This window comes from Patiria miniata, unplaced genomic scaffold (assembly GCF_015706575.1).
Source record: "Patiria miniata isolate m_02_andy unplaced genomic scaffold, ASM1570657v1 HiC_scaffold_17, whole genome shotgun sequence".
Lineage (NCBI taxonomy): Eukaryota > Metazoa > Echinodermata > Asteroidea > Valvatida > Asterinidae > Patiria > Patiria miniata.
Genome location: NW_024037055.1, coordinates 3268677 through 3275786, shown reverse-complemented (window position 1 = coordinate 3275786; position 7110 = coordinate 3268677). Strand labels below are relative to the sequence as shown.

Sequence of the window (7110 nt, the reverse complement as noted above, 5' to 3'; positions counted from 1 at the left end):
GGTGGGACACTCGTTCGTAAAGAGTGCGAGTTCGTTTTCCGGAGTCCCTGTGTTCGGGTTCGAGAACAAGAATCGAAAAAAAAAATCATTTTGTCCTATATGTTTGTGTATACAGGTAGAAAATAAAACGATGAATATCGACCTTCGGACGCGGATTAAAACACCATAGCGGTGGGGCACTCGTTCGTAAAGAGTGCGAGTTTGTGTTCTGGGTTCGGTACGTGTTCGGGTTCGAAGACCAAGAATCGAAAAAAACCTGGCTGTCAATCATTTTGTCCGATATGTTTGTGTATACAGGTAGAAAATAGGACGATGTATATCGACCTTCGGGTGTAGAAATCTTTCTTTGTAGAAAGTTTGGTAGAAATTCCCCCTTTTGCCACTCACAACCCGACCTAGATTTTGTCTGTGTGTGCAACTCAATCTTGTGTAGAAAAATCTAGGGACATGTGTCTTTTGTATACGTTTTGTAGAGTTGTAATCAAAAAATCCTTTTTTTAACTTAAATAGTGGTATTTCCCTGAAATTTGACTGGAATTCGTTGTGCAGAATACATAAGGCCATGTGTTGAAATCTAACTGAAATTCCTTTTTTTTTTGTAGAAAAGTCTTCATATGCGCGAAGCCTATACGCACTGTAGACTTTCTTCGCAACCTCATGTGACCATCTGCAAATGAAATGTTAAAATCTGCTTTTGTAAATATCCAGGGCCATGGTATACAAAAACTTGTTTTTCGCAGTTTTAATTGCTGTATCTACATTTTCTATATTGTGTCAACTAAGTTAGGGTCATGACGTGTTTAATTTCTTTGCTGTTTTGGAGAAAATATTCATACCACAATCGTTCGATTCAGTGAACAAAGTTACAGATTACGAGTTTGTGTTCCGAGTTCGAGTGTGAACAAAGTCACACAGTTCGAATACGACGAACGTTTTTAGACGAGTTCGAGTTCGTGTTCGTACGAAGTTGGGTAATAAAGAGTACTACAATACTCGATCGTGTTCGATCGTGTTACTACCAAGTTCTTAATTTTAATGATTTTTGTGAAATATAGTAGGGCCATGTGAATTAGTAATCATATTTTGCCATTTTGCTTATTTCTTTTTCAAATCAAACATTGCTCTTGAATCGGTGGTAAATCTTGCACCGCAATACCTTCTGCATGTGAGTTATTTACTTATCGACCCTTTGTTGAGATTTCGTTATGTAAAATATTTAAGGGCCATGTGTACAAATCAAACTTTGAAATTTTCAGTCATGTCTATACGTTTTCTCGTCGTTCTACATTGATGTGCATTGTGCAAAAATATCTTAGGGCCGATATGTTTGTGTATACAGGTAAAAAATGGGACGATGAATATCGACCTTCGGCCCGGGTGCGGGTTAAAACACCATAGCGTTGGGACACTCGGTCGTAAAGAGTGCGAGTTCGTTTTCCGGAGTCAGTACGTGTTCGGGTTCGAGAACAAGAATCGAAAAAAAAAATCATTTTGTCCGATATGTTGTGTATACAGGTAGAAAATAGGACGATGTACATGTATATCGACCTTCGGACGCGGATTAAAACGCTATAGCGGTGGGACACTCGTTCGTAAAGAGTGCGAGCTCGTTTTCCGGAGTCAGTACGTGTTCGGGTTCGAGAACAAGAATCGAAAGAAAAAAATCATTTTGTCCGATATGTTTGTGTATACAGGTAGAACATAGGACGATGTATATCGACCTACGGGTGCGGATTAAAACACTATAGCGGTAGGACACCCGTTCGTAAAGAGTGCGAGTTCGTTTTCGGGAGTCAGTACGTGTTTGGGTTCGAGAACAAGAATCGAAAAAAAAATCATTTCGTCCGATATGTTTGTGTATACAGGTAGAAAATGAAACGATGAATATCGACCTACGGGTGCGGATTAAAACACCATAGCGGTGGGGCACTCGTTCGTAAAGAGTGCGAGTTTGTGTTTTGGGTTCGGTACGTGTTCGGGTTCGAAGACCAAGAATCGAAAAACCTGGCTGTCAATCATTTTGTCCGATATGTTTGTGTATACAGGTAGAAAATAGGACGATGTATATCGACCTTCGGGTGTAGAAATCTTTCTTTGTAGAAAGTTTGGTAGAAATTCCCCCTTTTGCCACTCACAACCCGACCTAGATTTTGTCTGTGTGTGCAACTCAATCTTGTGTAGAAAAATCTAGGGACATGTGTCTTTTGTATACGTTTTGTAGAGTTGTAATCAAAAAATCCTTTGTTTAACTTAAATAGTGGTATTTCCCTGAAATTTGACTGGAATTCGTTGTGCAGAATGCATAAGGCCATGTGTTGAAATCTGACTGAAATTCCTTCTTCTTTTTTTGGAAGAAAAGTCTTCATATGCACGTAGCCTATACGCACTGTAGACTTTCTTCGCAACCTCATGTGACCATCTGCAAATGAAATGTTAAAATCTGCTTTTGTAAATATCCAGGGCCATGGTATACAAAAAGTTGTTTTTCGCAGTTTTAATTGCTGTATCTACATTTTCTATATTGTGTCAACTAAGTTAGGGTCATGACGTGTTTAATTTCTTTGCTGTTTTGGAGAAAATATTCCTACCACAATCGTTCGATTCAGTGAACAAAGTTACAGATTACGAGTTTGTGTTCCGAGTTCGAGTGTGAACAAAGTCACACAGTTCGAATACGACAAACGTTTTTAGATGAGTTCGAGTTCGTACGAGGTTGGTAATAAAGAGTACGTACAATACTCGATCGTGTTCGAGTGCGAACAAAGCTCGCATTTGAGCTCGAGTTCGAGCAAAGTTACCCGAGTACAAGTTGGAGTTCGAGTACAAAAATGTGTTCACGAGTAGTTAAATTACTACCAGGTTCTAAATTTTATTGATATTTGTGAAATATGGAATAGGGCCATGTGTAATATAGTGATCTTATTTCGCCATTCTGCGTCGGGGTTGGTAAGAGTACGTACAAAGTTACACGGGTATACCCGTTCGTGTTCGGCGAGTGCGAATAAATTTTGCATTTGAGCTCGACGGAGTCCGAGCAAAGTTACGCGAGTACAAGTTGGAGTTCGAGTACAAAAATGTGTTTACGAGTACTTAAATTACTACCAGGTTCTAAATTTTAATGATTTTTGTGAAATATGGTAGGGCCATGTGTAGTAGTAATCAAGTTGCGTATTTCTTTTTCAAATCAAACTTTTGCTCTTGAATCATTGTTAAATCATGCACCGTAATACTTTCTGCTTGTGAGTTATTTACTTATCGACCCTTGTTGGGATTTTGTTATGTGAAATATGTTAGGGCCATGTGTGCAAATCAAACTTTGAAATTGTATTCATGTCTACGTCTTCTCATCGTTCTACATTAATATGCATTGTGCAAAAATATTTTAGGGCCATGCATATTCAAAACCTTTCGTCGCCACTTTCTAGAAATTTCTGCCAAACTCATATTTTTGTCTCATGTTTTCTTCTGTATTTATGACATAGGGCCATGTGAGCAAATCTTACTTTGTCTTTGTGGATTATTTTAATTTCCACGGTGATGGTTTATCCATAATTCTCCGACATGAAATAGTCTCAGTCTGATCCTTGTCGAAAATGGCATAATAACATAGATTATTGTGCGTGAGTTGATCTTCTATTTAATAAGGCATCCGTTCCCAAAGATCGGCAATGCCTGTGTTAGGGCCATGTTGCTAATAATAATCAGGTGATGACACCTGTTAACTCGCATACTGAGCCCGTTATCACTTTGTGAAATATCCCCCGAGTCTACAGAGTAAAACAAAATGGAAAATTGGTTTATTTTAAGACCCACAAAACCAGTGGTGATTTTGATTGACATTAACTTTTTTTCCCGATAAGTCCGATCAGCGCAGGTCGGCAATTTGAATATTGTTTCCCATGTACAGGTTCGCGTTGCTTGCGGCAAGCTTGAAAAAGGTACACTTTCTAAGAGACTTCGCGACCAGTATTTATACTAAGTTGTCCCATTCGCGCAAACTGGAATTACTTCGCGACCAGAAGGCCAAGTAATAACTTTCTTTCTCTACGGTTGGACCCAATTTACAGTGGTCTGGTAAGGACCACTCTTATAGTTAGGCCTAGCAATATATCTTTCATTCATTGGTCAGGTAAGGACCACATTTTACCTGTATTTTCACTACAATAGTGGTAAGTTGACCAAGAAATCACTGTACATTTGTCATATCTATATATATGGTTGTATGTTTCATTCATTGGTCAGGTAAGGACCACATTTTACCTATTTTCACTACCGGTGCATTAACGTGGTTAGTTGACCAACTGATATCACATCACTGTACATTTTACTGACTTAACCTAGCTCTGCTAGGCAGATTTGTTTTCTTGTTTCTAAGTCAATTTTCAGCCAATTGCAGTTAGATTATGAGGACATGCCGAGTGTTGCTGTCAGATGGGGAGGAACCGGAAGCAGGGAGGAGGAACAACGGACAAACTTGAAGACCCTGCTTGCTGAGAATTCCATTACTGCTTTCTTGGGTAAAAACATTGATGATACTTTCCTTTCGAAAAAAGTCTTGAGTTGTCTCAAGTGGTTTTGCTTGTGTCTACGATTAAGACAATGATAAATCTACAAGAAAATTAATCTACATTATTTTTAAAAGAATAATAACTCAACACTTTCACAATTCAACAAATAAAACAAGAGCAACAGGCGCATAATTATCCCGCATACATTTTCTTTCATGTGTTTCTTCTAATCTTCTGGCAGAGTTGAGGGTCTGCAAGATGATAGATCATTCTGGATGAAGCTTCAGACGATTCCGAATCCCAAGGAACCGGAAGCAGGGCGGAGGACCGACGGAAGGACTGATGGCCTGCTTGCAGGGCAAGTCTTCAACAATTCTTGAGGTGATTAGAAAAAGATATTCAGATTTTTTTTTCTTTTTCACAATTTTTGTCTTCGCCTTCGGGCAGTGGCACACATCCATTTTTGTGTGAAATATCTACTCTACGTGCATTAATCCAAAAGTTGGTTTGTGCTTCGATTGTGAAAAAAATTGACTAAAAATTAGATCTTTTTTGTATCTTTGCAGATTCCTCTTGCTTCGTGTAAGCAGCAGAGACGGTGACAATATACATCACGGAGTGCAGTTGTTCACTCAAGGAGGAATTAACGCCAGTTTTAGCAACACTCCACTTTAAATTTTAAAATGATTCCTGAAAGATCTCAGTTAGTTTCTCTAAAAAAAAATTCAAATTTTACTGATCCGAAGAACTTATCCCTATAAAGTAGAGGGGAATGTCAAGTGATATAAAGACACATCCCATTTCAAATCCCTCTGAAAGGTTACGCCAACTTGAGTCCCCCAAAACGACACCCCGCATTAAGTCGAGGCCTACACGTTGAAAAAGTGAAACAGATGTCGTGATTATGTTCCTCAAACTTTTGTAAGCTTAAATATGCCAAGTTTAGAATACTGTAGTACTGTAGGGGGAGGAAGGTACATGTTCCACTAGAATATTCAACAAAATGTCTGTATTAAAATAACCGCACGGATGATCCTTAAATGTACCTCCCTCCAGCAGAGACGTTTGCTAGACTGAATCGGTTTCCATTTTCTGAGTCAAGCCTTAAAAGGCTATTTTTGTTTTCAAAAGTCTGAACAAAAATGTCTCCTTTGTATAATACACGTATATAACGAATCTTGTTCACACCACTTGTGTAGATTCGTGAAACAAGACAATCGAGTTAAACATTTCATTAAAAATGCCTTTCGCAAAAGTAATGATATGCCCTAAGCTTCGCTGTGAGTGGTGCAAATATGGAATAATTTACATGAACTATTATAAAGAACGATTCCCTAGGCACAAGCCATTAGCAAATGATATTTCTGCCACTACCACTTTAGGCCAAATATAAAATAAAAACATGTTTAGCGTCCTGCCAAGTTGAAAAAAGGAACTTAGGAGCCCCCCCCCCCTTTTCCCCAAAATGGCCGCCCGATGACCCATTTTGGCCAAACGACCGGCCGGGCTATTTTTTCAAGAAGGCCGCCAGCTTTTTTTAATAGCCGCCACTCGGACTCAGGAAAATACATACCAGTACTTGGAGTTTAAAAATACGACTTTTTCCCGAAAAAGATTATCATACATTTATAATTTTCAATTAAGAAAAAGGAGGCGGCCTCCAAAAAGGAGGCGGGCGAAGACGCTAAACATGACTTTCTTTTATTTCGCCTTAGTTCAATATGCGCTGATCTACGGAGTTATAAACTTGGTTGCCACGGTAATTTGGAGCCGGATCGTGAATTTCCCCGTGTTTTTTCCCAAGAGGGTTTTCGCGGGGTTTTCGCCCATCCCGTGTTCAGCAATTCGTGCCTACATACTGGAATGTTAAAAATGAACTTTTATATAGTTTTATTTGTGTAAATATTCGTATTTGCTTCATTTTATTATTTTAATAACTTGTAATTTATGCATGGTGCCAATGAAAACCGGTATTAAACTGTTTGGGCATACCATGGGTAAAGAAATGTATAAATAAATAACAGAGGATTGGAAATGGAATCATCAGCTTTTCCTATTTGTGGGTTTATATCGCCTGCTCTGCTGACAACCTTTGAAAGAGCTAATATTTATGAGGCCAGAAATTAAAGTGTGTTTTTAAATATCCTCGTCAACCTACTCATAACTACTACTTTTAGTTCAAGCATAGATGCACAGTTTATCCTAAATACTTATATATTAATTCATTTAAAGGCATTTCAGTACAAGCCTCGGCTTCTTGAAAGTGCCTCCATACCTTTATCTCGCATACTTCATCTTGTATATTTTATTCGATTTCTTGTTTATTAATGTTCTCACTTTTCTTCGGTGTAACATTGTTACATTTAGTGTTTTTCGTAATTGTATCATTTATATTTTTGAAGGTATGGAAATAAATGTTCTGAAAAATAATAACAATGATAATAAATGTCTTTTCTACCTAATTTTGTTTAAGAAGTTGAAGTGTTTAGCAAAGTGTAAAGTGTAATACAGAGCGAGTAAAAAAATAACCACTGCATCAGTGGCCTAAATCTGTGACGGCGAGTGGGGGGATGGGCATGGGCGTCGCGAGGGGGGGGGGGGG

The 7110-nt window shown here is 38.4% G+C and overlaps 1 long non-coding RNA gene across 1 annotated transcript; it reads left to right on the top strand.

The window, feature by feature from the left end:
* Positions 1-323: 323 nt before the first annotated feature.
* Positions 324-6417, top strand: LOC119723482. Its single transcript, XR_005270547.1, has 3 exons — positions 324-4517; positions 4750-4889; positions 5075-6417. It is a non-coding gene; the product is annotated as an uncharacterized LOC119723482 (long non-coding RNA).
* Positions 6418-7110: the final 693 nt, after the last annotated feature.